A 22,801-nucleotide genomic window follows, 5' to 3' on the forward strand; every position below is an offset into this window, starting at 1 on the left:
CCACATAGATCTTACATGGGGCAGTTCCTAAGTCCCAAATCGTGTGTGTTATTAATATTCTAGGGGTTGGTTATATACCATTAATTATACCGCACTTACTGGCAGATGTAAGGCCAGTAAGTGCGGCCACCATCACAGCCGCCTGGCCTGTGCAGATTCACATTGGATTCGGACAGACTGTAATGAAACAACGGAGCCAAGAACTGGTGGGCCATCAGCTTTAATCCTAGCTTGCACCAGGCGGGCAAGTAAAAACACACACTGGGCTCCAAAACCCACTCACATTCAGTGCTCACAAAGCTACTGACTTTTCCTAGTTTCCTAGAATCAAAGGTTTCTAGCTCACTAGCCTTACTCACCTCTGCTTCCCATCTCCTTCTCTCTGCACAAACTGGGTTCTCCTTTAGCATTCTGCCATCTTAGCTGCTTCTCCTCCCCTCCACTTGGCCTTTATCTGCTCTCCTTTTTCTGCTCTCCTCTCCTCTAATGCTAATCTCAGGAACTGAGAGAGAGCAAGCTCCTGGTCTGCCCCACTTTATAGTGCAGAAATCAAAACCTTTAATCCAATATACAAACAAGGAAGTCTCTGATACAAAGTCACTTATCTGAGGCATAATGGGATTCCTCATGAGAGTGCAACACCCCACATCAATAAGGGTGGGAAAGGCTTAGTCCCAAAACCAAGCCCCAGGCTACAAGGATCCTGCCTACCCACAGCCTGCCTCCAGCACACATAAATATAATCACACCCATCCGAAGCAAGAACGACAACCATCACCTGGGAGATTGGCTTCCACGTGGGCAGCACCATCTTTAAGAAAGTGAGCATAATATATTTTATCTGCCCAACAGCAGGGAAATAACCTGACATCACGGTGTAAGCCTATACCTTTTGTTTTCTCCTATACAGGTTTGGGGAAAGGATGAAGGGGGCGGGGGGGGGGGGGCGGTGAGACACAATTCATTAGCAATAGCAAGTTTATAACATCTGTCTATAGGATTCATAAAAAGACGCTTCTACACATTAAAACTTACAAGGCAACACAATGGTAAAAATGTCACTTTACATACTAAAAGACATTCCTATAATTTCTAGTGTTCATTTGCTATTCCTTAGAGATACAGTCATCAACCATATGCCTTCAGGAGGGGAGAAGTAGTCTCCATGGGGACAAATGCCTATAAATGGTCCATTAGTACAAGAAAAGGTTTAATTTAATTTTTTTCTCTCCCTACACCTGGCTAGCTATTCACCCATTTCCCCACAGGTATGGGGGAAGGTCAGAGCATCCAAGTCTCCTTCCTCTTCTGCATTTACAACACAATGCCTTCAACCATCTTGGTTTTATGCTAATCACAAGTACAGAGATCATCTACAAAATCCCTCTGTAGGCCTAGTCCAAATTAACAAAATGTTCTTTAAGCTTCCTAAAATATTAATATTAATTCTGTAGCCTTTGACACAACATTCACAGGGTTACCAGCTGCAAGCCTTTGCCTGATTGGTACGTGAGTGCATGGCTGCACCACATGTGTATGGTTTATATAAGGCTATGGGTGATTGCGCTTAAGAGAGATGGGGGATTGTGGATGTGTGGATGGCCTGCCCACCACTGTGAGGGGCCACTTCGCTGTCTGTTTGTCTGAGGCGGTTTCCCCTGTCTGTGTGTTTGTCCCCATTGTGAGACTTTATTAAATGGAATAGCCCAACCCTTTCCAGCTCCACAGTTTCTCTACCTTCTGCCCAAATCTAATGTGAACCTGCCTGGCCTCAACCACTGTCATTACACCAAATCTGCCACAAAGTGGTATGTCCCCAACTCATGGCTTAACCGATTCATCAGGTTAGCTATTGAGGATACAGCAGCATGCAAAGGGAGAGCAACTTCATTAAATTCCCTGTAATCCACTGTCATTTTTCAGGTGTTGTCTGGTTCATACACAGGCCACATAGGGGAATTGTAAAGGCTGTGTGCTGGCCAGATGGTCCCACGTTTTCTAGTTTGAGGACTGTCCTAGTGATTTCTTCATAGCTGCCTGCCAGGCGGTACTGCTTCATGCTAGTCACACGCTGGGGAATGGGTAATTGCAAGGGGGAATGTGCTGTGTGTCCCCACAACACTGCCTTCACAACCCAGACTCACAGGTGGAACTCTCCGGCTGTAGTTTCCAACAACAGTCCTTGTAAGACATCTACCCCAAAATATAATCAGGAATAGGTGATACATATACCTTATGGCTTAGGAGGCAGTCTTTCTACCCCCAATGGAATAGTTATTGGCTTCACTTGAACAGTTTGGGCACCATAACCATCAATGGCCACTGGGGTCCTAGCAAACTGTTCTGGGTTCCCATAAGGAAGGGAATATTCTGCACCTGTATCCACCAAGGCCAATACCCATTGTACATTAGGAGGGGACAGCCTGACCAGGCAGTGGCGCAGTGAATAGAGTAGACTGGGATGCAGAGGACCCAGGTTCGAGACCCCGAGGTCGCCAGCTTGAGCATGGGCTCATCTGGTTTGAGCAAAGCTCACCAGCTTGGACCCAAGGTTGCTGGCTCAAGCAAGGGGTTACTCGGTCTGCTGAAGGCCCCTGGTCAAGGCACAAATGAGAAAGCAATCAATGAACAACTAAGGTGTTGCAACTCGCAATGAAAAACTAATGATTGATGCTTCTCATCTCTCCATTCCCGTCTGTCTGTCCCTAGCTACCCCTCTGACTCTGTCTCTGTAAAAAAAAAAAAAAAAAAAAAAAAAGGAAACAATGGATAGCCAGTTCCACATGTGACCTCCAGACCACGCGCATCCCTGTGAGATGGATCCCTCAGCCTTCCCCCTAATCAAACTGGAACAGTGGGTCTTGGGGGTCCTCCTCTCCTTCAGCGATCTCCATCATATTATCTTGTAACCTTGCCAAACGCACACCAACCATTTAATTGGTAGTTGCTGGGGCCGTTTGTCTCAGCGACGGGAATCTCTGTCCTGGTTTAAGCTGCTGCCAAAGCTCCAAAAAAACCTTAGTAGGCTTGCCATCCAATTTCTCCCTATCTGCCCCAGCCGCAATGAAATCTACCCACATCTGTGTTCGGGTAACTTCACAGGCCCGTTCCTCCTGCTGGTGGGAGGGGCAGCACAGGCAGCCGCCCTCACAGTTTAACCTCATTGATAGGCTGTCCCACATAGGGGCCCAGGATAGCCACTAGTGACCCCAAAAGGGCTGATGGGGCACTGCAGAGGATAAAATCCCACATCCCAGGCATAAACACTTCCTTGTCTGGTCCATGGAACCCCAAGTGGAAAGCAGTATTCTTCATATCTAGTTCCTGAAGGACCTTTACTAACTCACTGTAGCACTGCCACCAACTCACTGCCCCCAGCAAGTCCCCAGCATTCTGCCAGACCGTACGAATGACAGCCATCACCCACTCTAATAGGGTGTGTTTGCCTGGGTTGTTATGGCAGTTCTGAAGACCCTGCCTCAAGGAGGAGTGTGTGGTAATGGTGGCCAATTTCTCCATCTCTGTTCCAGAGAGCATGATGCCATCCACCCCTATGTCCCACAACCTCAGTAACCAGACTGCCAGTGGCTCCATGGGTTTCTGCCTGAATTGCGCCCCCAACTCCATCAGCTCTGCCTGGGTGTAGGGCTGGACCATAGAGCGCTCCACTAGCTGTGGAGGAGGCTGTGGTTGCTCCTGAGGAACTCTTTGCTGCTGGGATTTTACCTTCTTGGTGACCACCAGCCGGGCTCTGAGTCTGTGGATGGCAGTTGAAGCCCACACCTCCCCCTCAGAAGAAGAGGAGTCAGAAACACCGGCTCCCGCCAACTCAGAGCCACTCTGCCAGCAGGAATGCAGCTCCATCTTCACCTGCTTCAGCTCCTGTGGCTGCCAGCTCTTGGTCTAAACCTGACTCTTGAGCTCCTGAACCTGCAGTTGTTTCTCCAACAGCCATCACTGCCAACATTCAGCTTCCAGGGCAAACTGCAACTCTCGAACCTATAACTCTTTTTCCAGAGACGACTCCAGTTCCAGGCGCCGTTGGTGTTCAGCCTGCACCTCACAATGCAACTCTCAAACCTGGTTGGCTTCCTTCTCTACTGCTCACTCCAGTTCACACTGGCACTGGTTCCAACCTGCAGTCTGACTTGCAATTCTCAGATCTGCAGCTCTTTCTCCAGTGACTGTTCCAGCTCGTGCCGTTGTTGCCACTCAGTCCGCAGCTCATCCTGGAGCTTTCGACCTCAGGCCTCCCTTGCACAGAGCTCTAGGTTTGCTCTCACAGGGCTGTAAAAATCACCCAGCCTACAGCCCCCAAAACGACAGCCATGGGGAACCATAGGCTGGAGAACAGTGACCATTCCTCTACCCCACCCTTCAAGGGTATTGGCAGCTCCATAGCCATCTGCTCTGAACCCTGCCCACTACACCAGGTGTAATGTGGGTGGCCAAGGCCAGGCAGGTTCACATTGGATTTGGGCTGATGGTAGAGAAACTGTGGAGCCCGAACGAGTTGGGCTATACCCGTTTATTGGAGGCTCACAAAGACAGGAGAGCAAATAAACAACAAAAGGAAAAGAGCTGATAAACAAAGGAAAATCTGCTATTTGCAGTAAGGGCAAGGGAGCAAGGAAAACCACACTTCACGGTGGCAGGAGAGTGATCTGGGAGAATCATCACCCGGGGAGGCACCCATAGCCTTATATAGGCCCTGCACACCTGCCTCTGCCACGTGCTCATGCACTAATCAAGCAAAGTGCTTGCTGCTGGTAACCCTGAAAGCAAGCCTAACACAGCTGCCCCACATATGTCAATGCTCAGGTAACGGGGTGTATGGTAACGCTCGTAGGAGGGGCCCAAAACTCTCAAAACCACAAGTGTGAACACTTGGATAAGGACTCCACCTGGACACCGATATGAGTGCAACCTCCACCCAGGTGGGCTCTAAGAACCCAGAGCTCCGACCACTCAACACTGAGCCTGGCTGTACCATGGTCAGGCTCAGAGCCCAGCCAGACTTCACTCCACCAGACAAGTGCTGGCACTGTGGCCACCTGGCTTGAGACCAAGAGCCGCCTCCCCACCTGCTGCTGCTGCCAGTGACCGATGCTCACTCTGCTCACTTCTGTCATGTAAGTTCCCCTCTCTGTGTGTCGCCTGTGTGTGACTCTATTGGCTTATTGGGGAGGTCTCCTCTAATAAACTTGGCATGCAGAAAGACGCAAACGTGCGTGACTCCTTTCAAGGACATTCCTTTGCTAACAACAGTTACATATTAAGTGTTGGTTTGCTGATGAGGAGCTGAGCATCAGTGACTCCATTTGGGGCCAGTTGTCTTTTCTTTTCTTTTTTTCCGGTAACACTACCTTTACCATACTTCCCAGCAATCTTGAAGAAATAAATGATTTTAATTTAATAAACAAACTTTAGGAACTTTGGAATCTGAGGGGGAAAAAATGGAAACACTGAATCAACTTCAGACAGACATTTAAAACCAGAAACGTACACAATTCCACTTAATGAGATCTTCAATTTTAAACATACCATTGTAAACTAACGTAGGCCCTGAAAGTTGAGAATTGTAATGCCAGTTAATAACACTGAAAGCTCAACAGACAATTTACAATAAAAAACTGTGTGAGCATCACTCCCAGTCTCCCCAGACTCCAGACCCCACCCCTGGCTTCGGCAAGCTCCCTTGCACTCATGGGCAGCCCTCTAATCGGGCAGCCAGAGCATTACTGGTAAATTTACATACATTGGTATTGTCGAGAATACAAAATGGTCCTATTATTATGTAAGCAGCCTCAGTTTAAACAGCCTGTCAGTCAGCTGCCTTCAGGCTTGGCAGCCTCTAGTTTGTTGGCAGATAGAACACTCCAATGTGCTTTTTCCTGTCCAGCTCTGGTAAACATTATCCTAAGCCAGGTGGCTTTCAGAGCTGTCACCTTGTCTCCTGCATCTGCCTTATCCATCAAGTGGAATACCCATTAGAAACTGGGGACATTGTTTCAGCAGCTAATTAACCAAACTAAATGAAATGTCAGTTCATTTTCAGTTTAATTTTCCATTACTTTTTCCAGCTACTAATAGGGGGAGCAGAATCAGTGATGTGTTATGAACGGACGATATGTGAAGCTGTCTTAATGAAAAACACATGTCCGTGCAGATTTTTTTCAGCAAACAATTATGAGAACTCCGACCATTTTAAAACATCCACATCATATCCCACAAAAGTGCTATCTTGTATCTAATAATTCTGAGATTGTTTATAAATATAAAACATTGTGTTCTTTAAAAGGGGATTTTTAAAATGCATCTACAATCCAAGCCAAATACACTGGAGAGTCGCAGGGTGCTTCCCCTAGCAGCCCCGTGCGAATCTTAGCACCTGACCGTGACCTCATCTCCCTTTGATGCCCGGAACCAGGACATTCTCCAGGAGGATGAACTGAGTGTTCTGTGTAAATACTTCTCAATATTCTTTATTTCAAAATGGATGAGAATGAGAACAGTGTTTATAAGTTTGGACTTACTAGATTTTTAAACAAAGAATTTTAGGCTTTCAGACTACTCAGTCATCCCCTTTACCCTAAATACAATCCCAATGAAAGCCACATGGACTACATATGTATGCTTAAGACAATGAGTTTTCACCCTGAGCAAAACAAGCTATGTGAAAGAACAACTCCTCAGAAAGGATGAGAGAGAGAAATCAAGAGGTGGTGGTAGGCAAAGAGACATGAGCAGAACAAGCACTATCTGCCAGGCCCAGAGGGTCAGCACAACAGGAAGCCCCAGGTGCCTAGCAACGAGCAAAACTGGGAAGACAAGATCTCATTCCCATGGTGACCTTTCCTCCACTAGCGTATTGCTGGTGGTGCACTTAAAACCCCTTGATTCCATAGCGTTGGTCATGTGGTTTATGCCCCTCTAAACTTTCCTCCCCGACATGTTGCTAGTCCTGTCAGTTAGATCCCCTTAGCAAGGGAAGGAAAAGGGGGACCGAAGAACAGCCCTTCAGCATTAACTCCTAGAGATAACATCTAGGCCTCAGTTGTTCAGCTCTAGGCCCAGAAAAGCAAGCAAAACCAGATATGCAATACCATGGCTGACCTCAGGACCAGCTGCATTGACTAATGACCCCACACTGGCGCTGACTAATCAGTGGAGCCCATGACCCTAAAAGGAAACACCTGGAGAGCTGATGAACATCCTATCCAGATCCTCCCTGGGACCTCCTCTAAGACCTCCACCCTTCAATTACGACAGAGGATACAGTGTGCTTTCCCTCCTAGGAACTTGCCCATGATTTTTTCTTCCCCCTTCCCTTCTTCTTCCCCCACAGGTGTGTATTTCCTAACCTCTAAGGGACCCCACAAGACCTGCAACCAGGGGAGCGGTGGGCAGCGGCAGCTCGTCCAGGGGTGACCCCGCTCCTGGCTCCGAGGCCCCTTCTCTCTAACCTCCCTGTGTAGACCCCATAGGTTTGGAGAGAGCCAAGGCAGCCCCACTCAGGCTCTCCCGTTTCTTCTTCCTTGGAGAGAGCCAAGGCAGCCCCACTCAGGCTCTCCCGTTTCTTCTTCCTTCTAGGCCCTTCCTTGTTTCTCTGTTCCTAGCTTTACTAAACTTACTCTCAAAATCATCTGGACTTGTTTTGTGAAATTTTTCCTGCACGAAATCAAGATCAAGAACCCACACATGACCTTGCAGGCCCTAGGCAGACCTGAGGGCAAGGTTCCCTGTCCCGTAACCGTATCGGGCTAGGCTGAGGTCAAACGTCAATGTCTACACCATTGTAATGATGAGATAGCTTTCTGTAAATGGAAACTCGAATGAACTTGGGTGGGGGTTTCTGTTAAATGGTTAGGGTTTAAGACTCTCATCCACAATGCTGGGGCTAAATGTGACAGGACTCTGCTTTAAAAGTTCATTCCTCCCTTTTATGACAAGCTCCTTATTAAGTACAGACTCATCCTGAAGATTGGGACAGGCTACCCTGTGATGTGGAAAGAAGAGCAAAGATGGAGAGATTCCTGTCCAAGCAGAAGCCAAGTGTCATTTCTTGGGCAGCACGGCTGAAGAGCCAGCACTCACACACAAAGTGACAGCAAGTAGGCACAGAGTGGGCGCTTGGCAGATGGTCCAAGGGCTCTGATTCTGCAGGTTCCTGCCAACTTATGTGCTCAGGAAAAATTGTGTTAATCAATAGGAGATCTGCATGAAGGAAAAGAATATCACACAGTAAATGCTACTCTGCTCTAAAGCCGGTAGAGTTTGGTCTTTTGCTGGCTAGGTGGGGGACAGAACCGTAGAAATAAAGCCCAATTTCATGTGACACTCTGTGCTGACTTTCTTGCCCCTTCATTGGCTGGATGACCTGAATTGACCATTCATTCACTGCCTCCATCTATAAAACATTATGTGATATCTAAAATGGTCCATATGTCATGTTCCAGGCCTAGTCCTAGATCCTAGGACTGCAGAAACAACTGTAGGGCCAGTTCTTGGCCTCAGATTCCCTGGAGAGGCCACTACTTGGCCTTTGAGTAATTGAAAAGATGAGACCTGCCCTGATGGCAACAGGAATGTGTAGAGGCTTCTTGGAGAAAAGGCTCTGTCTATACTCCCTTCTCCAAACACTGGCCATTCTCCACAGGCCCTGGGAATGGGATGGAATGTCTTCTGGCCACCAGGGATGGGATCCACACTAGATATGGGACCCACGATGAACTAAGAGATTCTTTGTCTTGAGAATTTGAATCACAATCCTGAGACATGATCCTGGACATTGTACTGGGAGATCCAAGACAGTGGAGCTGAGTAGCCTGTTCTGACCACATGCACCTGATAAGCAGGTAGAGCATGTCTGGCCATGGGAGAAGAGCAGAAAGAATCAAATACCCAGAAGGAGGAAGAGTTGAGACAACTTTAGTGTCCCCATAGACACAGGGGAGCAACTTCAGGTTCTGACTTGTTGGGCCCCACTGGAACCAGGAGGTACTTCTTATAATGAGGTCCTTGAACTTGGGCTAAATTGAGTGAGTCAAGGGGTCCCTGAGTGAGCCAAAGTTGACAGTGCTAGGTGTGTGGGGCTAGGAGGTTGGGCACTGATCTGTCAATCTTGCAGTTTCTCTTCATTCATCTCAGCAGTCCTGGAAGGCCTCCCACACTGGCCTCGGGTGTTCCCTCACATGCCCTGGGTACAGGGGCCCTCTTCACTGTCCAGCATAGACAGCTTGGTATGTGACTGAGGAACATTTTTTTTAAATCCTTGTTATTAGACATGGCTCTTATGCCCTTGGCCTCATTCATTCCAGTTTCCAGCTACCATCACTGTTATTTTCTCTAAATAGCCCTGGAAGTGTTACCTGGCGGAAGCTTCCTGAGCAGTGAGCCAGCACCCTGTAATCAGTCCCTCTGGGAATTCTGAGGAGCTGTTCTTCTGAACACTTCACTGGTGTTCCATCACTTCACTGGTGATGCCACTTCCTAATTGTGAATTTTTTTCATTTATATCTTGTTCTCACAGTTGCAAATCCTCAAGAGCACGGACAATATACTGTTCTGTTTTTAAAGCCTCAATATGTGATCACCTTGATGTGAGGCTATAAGTCCTTCATGAACAAATGACAACAGTCCCCTCAGTGCTCACCAGCTCGTCAGAACACAGAGGAAGGCAGCTGTAGACCAGCTGAACCAGTCTCCTCCCCACAAGCCCCGCCTGCTCTCTGCTCCAGAGCAGGGCTGGGCCTTAAGACCAGCTCCTCAGCACAGGAAGAAGGGACGTTAAGGATGGAAAAGACCAATTTGTATTTCAGAAGAGAAAATGAAGTCCCAGGAAATTCAGTCCTCTTCACCTCTTCCGTCCAGGGAGTGGTGTTGACCCCTTCTACTGGCTACCATGACCTTCACCAGACAGGTGGCTCCCTTTGCAGTATAATGAGCAGCTGGAAGCTAGTCTGATGGCTTCCTCCCTCTCCCTCTTTCTGGAAGCTGTGGGGAACCTGCTTTGATAGGTTTCCTGCCCTGCTTCCAGATACTAATTAGCGTGGCCCCCTCCGTCCTAGCCTAGATACTAATTAGCGTGGCCCCTCCGTCCTAGCCTAGCTCCTGGTCAGAGTCCACCCAGCCCAGCCCTGGCTGAGAACTAGACACAAGACTTCTCAAGACTCTTTGGACTTAAACCCCTTTCCCCCACGTCTCCCTTCATCACTCCCTCAAACAAAATAGCTCCAGGATTTGTAAAACCCAATGAGCTCGCCTCACACCAGCTTCTGGCCTTACCTTATAAGAGTTTGCCAGCTCCCTGACAGCACCTGTCCACATAACTCAGCTTCAGAGGCAGCTTATGGGGGACGGTGTCACAGAACCAGTTGCTCTACCCACGTCCAACATGGACTAGGCACATTATGAAAGCAGGTGCAAGATAGACAGTTTGGCAGTAGTTCAATGACTTCAGTTGACAGAGACTCTCACCAGCACCTACGCACAGGCACAGGAAGCAGTGTGTTAATTAACAGGGAATTCGTGTGAGAGAGGTTCGTGTCTCATTTCGTATCAAAGCTCCTCTCAGAAAGCGGCTCTGAAGAGAGTCACTGTCTGAGGCATCTTGGAAGTGTTTGTGAAGGAAGAGGTGGCCCTGCCAGAGAATCGCACAACCCCTCTGTCCTTCTCCCCACACTGTCAGACACTTTCCTCTTCACTGTCTCCCCCAGCAGTGGAAATAAGTCCTTTTCGGAGTATTGAGCTCCTGCAGCACCCACCTCTGCAGTGATGCCCACCAGCACTCACAATGCCTTTTGGCTGCAAACACAAACCCCTAGGACACTGATCAGGGCCTAGACTTCCCACCTCCCCCACACCATCCCCCCATGCCAGGGTGTTTCTCCTACATTAGCTTTCCCTCCACCGGCCCCTGACAGAGCTGTGCCTTCTCTGTGAGCCACCACTGAATGTCCCTTGCTGCTTCACATGTCTGTCTCTCCCACAAAGCTGTGCTTCCCTTGGGACACAGCCTGGCCACTTTTTTTTGTCTGTGTGTATGACAGAGACAGAGTGAGGGACAGATCAGGACAGACAGACAGGAAGGGAGATGAGAAGCATCAATTCTTTATTGCTCCACCTTAGTTGTTCATTGATTGCTTTCTCATATGTGCATTGCTGGGGACTACAGCAGACCGAGTAACCCCTTGCTCAAGCCAGTGACGTTGGGCTCAAGCTGGTGACGTTTGGTGACTTTTGCTCAAACCAGATGAGCCTGCACTCAAGCCGCTGACTTCGTGGTTTCGAACCTGGGTCTTCCACGTCCCAGTCGGGCACTCTATCCACTGCGCCACTGCCTGGTCAGGATGGCCTGGCCAGCTTCATTGGCGCATATTGTGAGATGGCTAAACATGTTGAAAAAAACTAATGGAAGAATGAATGACTGAACTCTCAGATAAGCTCTGATAAATTCAGATTAAAGTGAAAATTATCACTGGGCCAAGTGGTGCCACTTCAGCATGCTTGCATTCTAAAAACCTTTCACCAATCAAGTGACAGGAACCAGAAGGTTCTCAGCACCAGATAGATGGGAGGGAAAGGAGCTCGGCTACAATTCAGTGGCACGCCAGGAGCAGAGGAACGGGGAGCCCTCAACCAGCGTCGGGTGACACGCCGGGAGCAGAGGAACAGGGAGCCCTCAGGCCAGCGTCGGGTGACACGCCGGGAGCAGAGGAACGGGGAGCCCTCAACCAGCGTCGGGTGACACGCCGGGAGCAGAGGAACGGGGAGCCCTCAACCAGCGTCGGGTGACACGCCGGGAGCAGAGGAACGGGGAGCCCTCAACCAGCGTCGGGTGACACGCCGGGAGCAGAGGAACGGGGAGCCCTCAACCAGCGTCGGGTGACACGCCGGGAGCAGAGGAACGGGGAGCCCTCAACCAGCGTCGGGTGACACGCCGGGAGCAGAGGAACGGGGAGCCCTCAACCAGCGTCGGGTGAAATGCCAGGAGCAGAGGAACAGGGGGCCCTCAACCAGCGTCAGGTGAAATGCCAGGAGCAGAGGAACAGGGGGCCCTCAACCAGCGTCAGGTGAAATGCCAGGAGCAGAGGAACAGGGGGCCCTCAACCAGCGTCAGGTGAAATGCCAGGAGCAGAGGAACAGGGGGCCCTCAACCAGCGTCGGGTGACACGCCAGGAGCAGAGGAACGGGGAGCCCTCAACCAGCGTCGGGTGACACGCCGGGAGCAGAGGAATGGGGAGCCCTCAGGCCAGCGTCGGTGACACGCCAGGAGCAGAGGAACAGGGGGCCCTCAAGCCAGCGTGGGGTGATAAGGTGGCACATTATCTGTAGAGAATATGAAAACAATGAGAAATGTGACCAAAGTCAGTTTGCTTTCGTTTTCAAAATGACATTGGCAAAATACCCTTTCCCCCAAATAAAACTCTTTATTGGTCTAAGTTTTAAGCAATTGCTTAAATGTATTGCTGACATTAATAATACATGTGTCTGTATAACTTGGTTGGTTAGAGCTCCATCCAGAAGCACAGAGGTTGCAGGTTTGATCCCCAGTCAGGGCACCTACTGGAACAGATTTATGTTCTTCCCATTTGCTCTCTCTAAAATCAGTAAGTTTTTTTTTATTAAAAAAATAACAATGTGTGTCAAATGATATTTTTATAACTTATCCTTAATACTCATTGTATTCTATATAGCCACTGTAATGCAAACTCAGTTACTCGTGTCCTTTTAGAGAGTAAGTTTATCCCAGTTCAGAATCTCTCGTGCTTGCTTTGGCTGAAGTTTATGTCAGTAATCTTCATGGTACTACATGTTCTTGCATTTAAACAGTACTTATAAATAGTGATTGCACAGTAATTGCAAAGATGGATGTGAATTTTGATCCTGTCACTCCATGGTAGGCAGTTAGATAGACACAAACAGAGCAAGTACCATAGGAAAGCTGAGGTGTCTAGCAACAGCGCAAAACTGAGAAGACAAGGATCTTGTCCCCAGGGTAACCTTTCCTTCACTAGCATATTGCTGGTCACACACTTTAGAACCCCTGATTGCATATCTCTGGTCATGTGGTTCTGACCTTTCCTCCCCTGGCGTGTTGCTAGTCATGTGGATTAGAGCCCCTCGCAGGAGAGTGAACAAAGAGAACGGGCCGTAAGCATTAACCCCCTAGAGATAACATCAGGCTTCAGTGTGCTTCAGCTCCAGGCCCAGAAAAGCAGCAAAAGTAGACAAGAGACGCCACAGCTGACTCAGGACCAAATGCAAGGTCCTAATGACCCCCTGCCCTAGCATTGGCCAATCAGTGGAGACCACAACCCTAAAAGGACACATCTGGAGAGCTGATGGATATTGTATTAACATCCTCCCTGGGACCTCCCCTAAGATCTCCACCCTTAAAAGACCACAGGACAAAGGACCCAGCATGCTGTTTCTCCCACGAGCAAGCCCCACCCTTTTCCTTCCCCATTTCCTCTCCCCCACAGGGGTGTATCTCCTAGAGACTAAGGGTCCCGATGGGACTTACCACCAGGGAGCAATGGGCAGTGGCAGGGCAGCAGCCGCTCATCCCAGGCTAACCAGATCCTGTCTCCGCAGCCCCCTTTTCTCTTTCTGGTGAGCCAAAGCAGCCCGCCTAGGCTCTCCTGATGCTTCTTCATTGTAAGTCCCTCCTTGTTTCACTATCTCCAGCTTAAATAAATTTACTCTCAAAATTACCTGGACTCCAGCATGAAGTCAAGAATCCACACACCACTGGCTGGCCGTAGGTAGACCTGAGGGCCAGGTCCCTCTCTGGTGAAAACTTGGAGGAACCATTTTTGTATTTTGTATTTAATATTTAAAATTAAAACTGTGAAACAGTGAGAACTATGAGGTATAATTTTTTGTAGGTGCAAACTTTAATTCATACATGAAATATTTTACTGAACTTTCATAATGTCTTTTAATATATAATTTATTCATTTTTAATTGATCATTGTTTTGAAGCAAAACAATAAAGTCTGGAAAAACTTAATATTAGTAGTATTACTTCATAGTTGCTTAAATTATACTTTTTAGAGATCTTTCCACTTTGCCTTTTTTTTTGTACTGTAATATTTCTTTTGGGCCTTTGTTTATTTATTTATTTACTTGTTTATTTAATTGGCCTGGATATATAAACAAAGTTCAAGAGAGGAGAAATTTTGTGATGTTTCTTTTCTAAACATTATTGTTCTCCTTTTCACTCTGCAGATGTTGAAAATAGTTTCATTGTATAGAAGCGGCGGTTAAAATATGATCTAGTCCAGATATCAGGCGGACCAGTACCGTCACCAGGGAAGTCCCAGGCACTCAAACTGGCCCGTGCAGCCCTGTTCCCACTCCAGACTGCCTGCCTCTGCCATCTTGTTTTACCTCTCTACTTCCTTCATAACATTTCTCACCATCTGAAGTTCTTCTTCCCTTGTCCTCATCCTGGTCCTCTTTCTCTTCCTCCTCCTTCTTTCCTTTCTCTCTCTCTGTCTCTTGCTCTCCCTCCCTCCTCCAACTAAACTATGACCTCATGGGGAAAAAAACTGTTTGTATTGTATGTATAAGGTGCTTAAAGAATATTTTTTGATTGATTAATTAATTAAACAACCTAGAGTTAAGGCAGATTTCTATTCCAGTCTGGAAATGCTGACCCTTTTCATGGCACTTAGGATGAGCATGAGGGCCCTTGCCCTGCAGGCGGCCAGCATCCCACATCCTTTACTGGTCGCTATTTTTGTTCAGTGATGCTGTGATAGTTCAGGTCAAGTCACTAAGGGAAACACACCTTTGCTTTTCTGTCTTTATTGACTCCCCACAAAAAGAATGCTAAAGCGATATTTTAAAAGTTCAGGTGTGAAAAGTCCCCAGAGGAAGAAAAATGCCCCCAAGTGTATTCTTATACAATCCAGTTATAATTATAAAGCTCTCAGTTCAACAATGTGATCAATTTTTTTCAGATAACAAATTAGCAGGTTTTAAAGGTATTTTCTTCTTAATCATCTTCACAGTTTATTGGGGGGTTCTTAGGGGTGGGGGAAAGAATCTTCAAGACATGAAGACATGATAAGATAGATTTCCAGGCTCAGCCTGGCCTGTGGTGGTGGCACAGTGGATAAAGCACTGACCTAGAACACTGAGGTCGCCAGTTCAAAACCCTGGACTTGCCCAGTCAAGGCACATATGGGAGTTGATGTTTCCTGCTCCTCCCTTCCTTCTCTCTCTCTCTCTCTCTCTCTCTCTCTCTCTCTCTCTCCTCTCTAAAATAAATAAATTTTAAGAATCTTTTTAAAAAAATAAAAGATTTCCAAGCTCTGTGACTTACTATCCAAGCTATTTTGGAGAGTAAGAAGGACTAGGGTAGCTTATCACAGCACTCTTAAGGTGAGGCTGACAGGAGGACCTTACATTTAGTAATCATTGATTACTTCCTTTCCACTTTTAGTCTATCTCCAATTGTTACAGATTTTAACTTCAAGCTCTTTTTCAAATCTAACCCTTCCTACCTATTTATTAATCAACAGCCTTTTGGTTTCCCTGATTTCAATATTGTCCTCAATCCCTTCTACACAAGGCCACAATCAGACCATGCCATTCATTGTATAAAACACTCTAATAACTCCTCTTTGCTGAAGCTACTTAATGAGCCATAAAAGGCTCTCCAGGATAGCACTGCCTATTTCTTGTCCTTTCTTCTGCACTTAATGATCTAATAAACCCAGCTCTTATAGTTCTTTGAACAATTAGTGAGGCTTCTCACCTTTGTGTCTGTGTGTAGGTCAATTATGCTCATAATGCCTTAACCCAGGGGTCCCCAAACTACGGCCGGTGGGCCGCATGCGACCCCCTGAGGCCATTTATCCGGCCCCCGCCGCACTTCTGGAAGGGGCACCTCTTTCATTGGTGGTCAGTGAGAGGAGCATAGTTCCCATTGAAATACTGGTCGGTTTGTTGATTTAAATTTACTTGTTCTTTATTTTAAATATTGTATTTGTTCCTGTTTTGTTTTTTAATTTTAAAATAAGATATGTGCAGTGTGCATAGGGATTTGTTCATAGTTTTTTTTTTATAGTCCGGCCCTCCAACGGTCTGAGGGACAGTGAACTGGCCCCCTGTGTAAAAAGTTTGGGGACCCCTGCCTTAACCCAACCCTCTATTATCTGGCTGATTCCTTCATACCATTTAAAACTTAATTTAAGGTCCCATTCCTCCTTGGAAACACTCCTCACCCAATCAGAATTAGGTTCTGCCCTTTAATATTCCCAAAGACTCCTCTGCCATTTTCGGTATCGTCTCTAGTTATAATTATGTACATCGGGATTCATTAGCCTTATTAGGCTGTGGAATTCCTAAGGTCAGAAACTGTAGCTTATTCATGTTTATCTCAGTGCCTAGAACAGTGTCTGTCATATAGTTAGTATTTAATGAGTGCTTGTTGAGTAGATTAAGTAAATGAATATGTGAATGACAAAATAGTTTTTCAACTTAAGTATATATTCTTAGAAAAATCTAAAAGTCAAGTTGCATTTTATTATACATTTGAAGAAGTGCTTTCATGTAAAAACAAAGTCATGGGAGCATTGGATCACGCTGGTCGCTTGGGAGAAGCTGGCCCAACCGGCAGTGCGGCCGTCCAAGCCTGGCCTTCTCAAGTCCCAGACAGGGAGCTCCAGCTTGCGCACCAAGAGTGCTTCCTCCAGGGTTGCCTACTTGGCACTCCTCGTGGCACTGAACTGCCTTATCCCTGGAGCCACTTGCACCTAAGATCCAAGCAAAAACAGAGGCCAGTGAACTGGAGACAGGACACACCGGTTTGGGAACTGACTGAAATCCTAATCTTTTTTTTTTTTTTCCAGAGACAGAGAGAGAGTCAGAGAGAGAGATAGACAGGGACAGACAGACAGGAACGGAGAGATTGCATTAGTTTTTCGTTGCGCATTGCAACACCTTAGTTGTTCATTGATTGCTTTCTCATATGTGCCTTGACCGTGGGCCTTCAGCAGACCAAGTAACCCCTTGCTCAAGCCAGCGACCTTGGGTCCAAGCTGGTGAGCTTTCGCTCAAACCAGGTGAGCCCGCGCCCCGCTCTTGGGGTCTTGAACCTGGGTCCTTGGCATCCCAGTTCGACGCTCTATCCACTGCGCCACCGCCTGGTCAGGCAAATCATAGTGTTGGATCTGCAAGCTGCTAGGGCTATCTGTGTAGTTTCTTGGCATTACTGTTCCTGGGGGGAGCTTTTCAACCTACACACATTCCATGGCCTCCTCCAGTCCCATTTGCTGCCCACTCCCCACCTGTACACTTAATGGACTCTAAGTTTCTCCGAGTTAAGAACATATATTTTGACAAAGCTTCCAAGTCACTCCAGTGTGTCTCGGCCTTACCCCACTATAAACACACACCCATCCCCCAAAGTTCTAGGGTTGGAGCAATGGCAGTGAGGTTTCTCCAGGACTGGAACCTTGTCTTTCCTCTTGTCACAGTTCAGCCCCAATATTTCTGTAGTGCTTCCCTAAAAGAACAATAAGAATTAGGGAGAAATATCATCGTGCGTCATTGGAAAGGATACAATCAGATGCTGGAAGAAAATGTGAATTAGAGAATTCCAGAGCAATGAGAACAAACTGGTCTTCTGAGATTGTAACCCTAAAATAGGGTTTTTCCTGGCCACAACCATGCCAAGAATTTGTCTTGTAGCAGCAAGCCTGCAACCATATGGTGAGGGCACACTTTTAATCCTTAATAAAGGTCCCCCACAGGCAGAGAGGGAAAAATCAGAGAACAGTGATAGCAGCTGCCACCTGTGCTCCTTCAATAAAGTTAGGATTAGAAGAAAACTGTACTGACAGTGTAACAGAAGAACACTATTGAAGACAAGCATTGCCATCATAACACTCCTGCCTCTGAAGGTCCAGAAACTCCGCTAGCAAGATGGTTCAAGAATTTCCCAAATCTCTCATTTAAAAAAAATCACCTTTTATTTGTTAGTCATTCATTTACTTGACAAACATTTATTGAGTTCTTTTCATATGTCAAGCACCTGGCTAAAAGACTGTCTTCCTTTTGTTTACTGCTATATTCTCAACACTGGCATACAATAGATGCTCCATGGAATGTCCAAATTAATTTAAATGAAGACTGGCTTCCAGTATGACAATTTGAGTTCTCCAGACCTTTTTTCCAGTGAAATTTGTGCAAAAAAAAAAATTTTTTAAGGCAATCAAAGCCTCTGGGAATGGTCTTAAAGGTATACAGGAATGTCTATGCAAGAAAATCTGTCAGAATTCCATAAGAAGAGGAAGTTTGCAGTATTTGAGCCAAGGCCACTCTTTCCTGCCCCCTCCCAGCTCAGCGAGGCAGGGGTTCTACTCCACACTGGGAGGTCAAGAGCACAGGGCTTCCTCTGCCCAGCTCTAAGTTGGAGGGGTTTTTTCCTTGGAGGAGCAGGATATCAGCATATCTCCCTCTGCCTCAACTTTCTGTTGCAAGGCCAAGTTGTCAGCAGTGTGGTGGAGAGTTGGGAGCTCGCTTAAGTCCCTATTTGTAGAATGCAGGCTTTACAGTCGGTACAATACTTCAGAGAGTGCTGTGTCCTCCATTACTCCTAGCCTGGCTTGTAAAACAGTGGTTTCATGCTAGGAGAGGCACGGCTAAGCACACCTCAAGCTACTGCCCCCTCTACCCTACATCTACCAAGTGCTCAAATCCTAAAGTGGGGGGTCCCACTCCCGAAAAAGTGTGTCTTGTTCTCACTCCCAGCTCCAGAGCCCTGGATCAGAGATTTTGTCTGGGAGGACAAACAGATCATAAAACAGATAGCTCCTGATCTCCTCCCAAAGGAACTAGAGAAATTCAAGCCTAAGGGAGCTCTCAAGGACTGTGGATGTTGTGGTTGGGGGCAATTAGAGGGAGGTTTGGGGATTTGGTGAAAACAGAGGTTAAAAAGTAGGCTGACTAATTTTCTGAAGAGAACTGAGGAGCGAGATGGCTGGGTAGACTCCTCCTAAGGTCAAAACAAATATTAAACAGTAACCACAGGAACTTCTTCCTCAAAGGAACCTGAATGTAACTGGATTTTCCTATAGATATTGTGGAAAACAAAAGAGCAATTAATGAGCCAGCAATAGTGGAGTCTAATAGCTAGAAGTGGTCAGGGAAAGAGACAACTAAAGTCCTACTCAACTCAATGTCATCCCAGGGTGACTGTGGACATATCCAAAGCTATGCTTCCCTGAGGAGCAACATCAGAAACTTAACATTGGCCCTGGCCAGTGGCTCAGTGGATAGAGTCTTGGCCTAGCATATGGATGTCCTGGGTTCGATTCTCAGTCAGGGCACACAGGAGAAGTGACCATCTGCTTCTCTTTGCTTCCCTCTCCCCCTTCTCACCTTCTTCCTCTCCCACAGTCAGTGGCTCAATTGGCTTGAGCATAGCCCTGGGCACTAAGGATAGCTTGACTGGTTCAAGTGTCAGCTTCAGGTGCTAAAAATAGCTTGGTACTGGAGAATCAGCCCCAGACAGGGTTGCCTGGTGGATCTCATTCAGGGTATACGCAAGAGTCTGCCTCACTTAAATACAAAAGGAGGAAAGAAAGAAAGAAAGAAAGAAAGAAAGAAAGAAAGAAAGAAAGAAAGAAAGAAAGAAAGAAGAAAGAAAGAAAGATGGAGGGAGGGAGGAAAGAAAAGAAAGAGAAAGGAAGGAAGGAAGGAAGGAAGGAAGGAAGGAAGGAAGGAAAAAAGAAAGAAAGAAAGAAAGAAAGAAAGAAAGAAAGAAAGAAAGAAAGAGAAAGAAAGAAAGAAAGAGGAAGGAAGGAAGGAAGGAAGGAAGGAAGGAAGGAAGGAAGGAAGGAAGGAAGGAAGGAAGGAAGGAAAGAAAGAAAAAGGAAGAAAAAAAGAAAGAAAAAGAAAGAAAGAAAGAAAGAAAGAAAGAAAGAAAGAAAGAAAGAAAGAAAGAAAGAAAGAAAGAAAGAAAGTAAGAAAGGAAACACTGTGTTTATGTTTTGGGGGGTGAGGGTGTAGGGAGGTGAAGGTTGGAAGGAGGGGAGTAAAACTTCTAAAATAATCCAACCAGTCACTAAAAAAACTAAACAAACAAATAATGACAACAAGCCCTTGGGGAGAAGGGAAGTATGTCAAGGTACCAACCCAAAATCACAAGACTTGCAAAGAAATAGAAAAGTATGACCCATGTACTGGACAGACATTGGACTTAGCCTGTGAAGGCATTCAGATGGCAGAATTAATAAAAAAAGCCTTCAAAGTTGCAATAATAAATGTTCAAAGAATGAAAGAAAATAATGGTTAAAGAAGTAAAGAAATGTATACTGCTAATATTATTAAATAGAGAATACCAATAAAGAGTGAAACATCAAAAAATTAATATATGTATGAACATAAACTTTTTGCAGCAGGCCCACTCCTGGTTTTTGCAGAGACCAGGACAAAAGTTAAGATGGAGGCCTGTCTACCCTATGTCTATATATTTTTAAATTTTAAATTAGGTTCTCTTACATTGACTGCCTAAGAGTCATGCTATAAGAAGCAACAATTTTTCTTCCTCTCTGCCAGTCCCTTGGCAGCCACAAAACAGCAAGCATATGTGAGTGCATCTCCATCCAGGGTGGCTGGGCTGTGTCCACACTAGCAATGCCTGCTGTGAGCTGTGCTACCTGGAAGATGGCATCTAATCTGATGGCCAGATGCCAGCTGACGAGATCATTGTGCAGGTTGGGGGATGACTCCTTCAATACCTTCTTCAGTGAGATAGGCATGGGCAGGCATCTGCCCAGGGCAGTGTTTGTAGACCTGGAAGCCATAGTCATGGATGAAGTTCACATTGGTATCTACTGTGAGCTCTTCTACTCTCAACAGCTTATCATAGGCAAGGGAGATGTTGCCAATAACTACGTCCACGGTTGCAACATCATTGACCAATGGCGAGGAGATTATGGGTCTCCTCTTGGACCTCATTCAGAAACTGGCTGACCAGCACGCAGGTCTTCAGGGCTTCTTGGCTTTCCACAGCTCTGGTGGGGAACTGGTTCTGGGTTCACCTTCCTGCTGATGGGACATCTCTCTGTCAATCATAGCAAAAAGTTCAGCCTGGATTTTCCACTTACTCAGGCCCCCGGGTTTTCACTGCTATAGTTGAGCCCCCAACCCCATCGTCATACCACCCTGGAGCACTCTGGTGTGCCTTCATGGTTGACAGCGAGACCACCTGTGACACCTGTTTTAGAAATCTCGATATTGAGCACCCAAGCTACACCATCCTTCACTGCCTAATTAGCTCGAGTGTGGGCTCCACCACTGCTTCCCTCGGGTGTGATGGAGCCCTGAGTGTTGATCTGACCAAATTCCAGACCAGCCTGGCGCCCTGTTCCTGCACCCACTTCCCTCTGGCCACATATGCCCCCATCACCTCTGCTGAGAAAGCCTCCGATGAACAGTTTTCTGTAACACAGATCACCAGTGTGTGCTTTGAGTCGGCCAACCGGACGGTGAAATGCGAACCTCATCATGATACACACATGGCTTGATGCCTGTTGTCCTATGGTGACATGGTTCCCAAAGGTGTCAGTGCTGCCTTTGCCACCATCATGACCAAGTGTACCATCCCATTTGTGGACTGGCACCCCACTGGCTTCAACGCTGGCAGTAATTACCAGCCTCCCTCTGCGGTCCCTGGGAGACCTGGCCCAGGCACCGCAAGCTGAGTGCATGTGGACTGGCCTGGACCACAAGTTTGACCCAATGTTTGCCAAACGTACTTTTGTCCACTGTTGCACGGAGGAAGGGGAGTTTCCTGAGGCCCATGATGACATAACTGCCCTAGAGAAAGATTATGAGCAGGTTGGTGTGGATTCTGTTGAAGGAGAGGGTGAGGAAGGAGAGGAATACTAAAGTTAAAATGTCACAAAGGTGCTGCTTTTACAGGGAAGCTTATTCTGTTTTAAACATTGAAAATACATGCTCTGATCAGTTAATTTGTATGTAGAGTGTACACTTTTATATACTATTACTGGTCTATGCTTTAAAACATGACACTTAGTTACAGATCCAATCTGTCCATTTCTCTGATGAGTTACCGAACTGTTAGAAAATATTTTATCCTCACTCTTTGAAAAATGTACTTGATAATGACTTGAAGTAATTGTGAACAACCCAGCTAACCAATACCAAGCTTTATCTCCCAACCTCCCTCCAAGAGCTGCTTTTGGTCCCTGGAGGCACATCAGTCTTAAGACCCAGGAAACAGGCCTGCACAGGCCCTGGAGATGGGCTCTGGGCTGCTGGAGCAGGAGTCTCTGGGCTTCAGGCACCCTAAAGCATGAAGCATGGCCTGGTTGAGAAGAGCGCCCTCACCCTCGAGCAGGCCTCAGCATCATGAAGAGTGCCATTCAACACTGATTGCTGGTCACATCCCTTAGTTCTTGATTCAGTAGTTCCGAGTTCGGATCCAAGAATATGCATTTCTAACAAACTCCTCGGTGACGTGATGCTGATGTTTTGGAAACTGCAATGTGAGAACCACTTGTCTAGGCAGGAGAAGGACCATGGGCTCTGGACGGGCAGCTTCACTGCCCTGTGGGGAGGGTTTTAGCTGGAGGAAAGCCAGAGCAAGGTCTTCTCAGGCACAGGGCACTTTTGTCCAGGGCCACCTGGCCTCAGCAGAATGTATACTAGGCAGCAGGAGATAACGCATGAGGAGGTGCAGCATTCTCAATCATCTGATCAGGACACTTACTCCCTAGCAACAGACCAGCCCCTTCACGCACAGCCAAGGGCC

At 46.9% G+C, this 22,801-nt stretch overlaps 1 pseudogene; it reads left to right on the forward strand.

Moving 5' to 3' along the window:
• The first annotated feature begins 4,328 nt into the window (after positions 1 to 4,328).
• On the forward strand, positions 4,329 to 21,915 carry LOC136406554 (tubulin alpha chain-like; annotated as a pseudogene).
• The last annotated feature ends 886 nt before the right edge of the window (positions 21,916 to 22,801 follow it).

The sequence above is a fragment of the Saccopteryx leptura genome, chromosome 5 (genome assembly GCF_036850995.1).
Source record: "Saccopteryx leptura isolate mSacLep1 chromosome 5, mSacLep1_pri_phased_curated, whole genome shotgun sequence".
NCBI classification, from domain to species: Eukaryota; Metazoa; Chordata; class Mammalia; order Chiroptera; family Emballonuridae; genus Saccopteryx; species Saccopteryx leptura.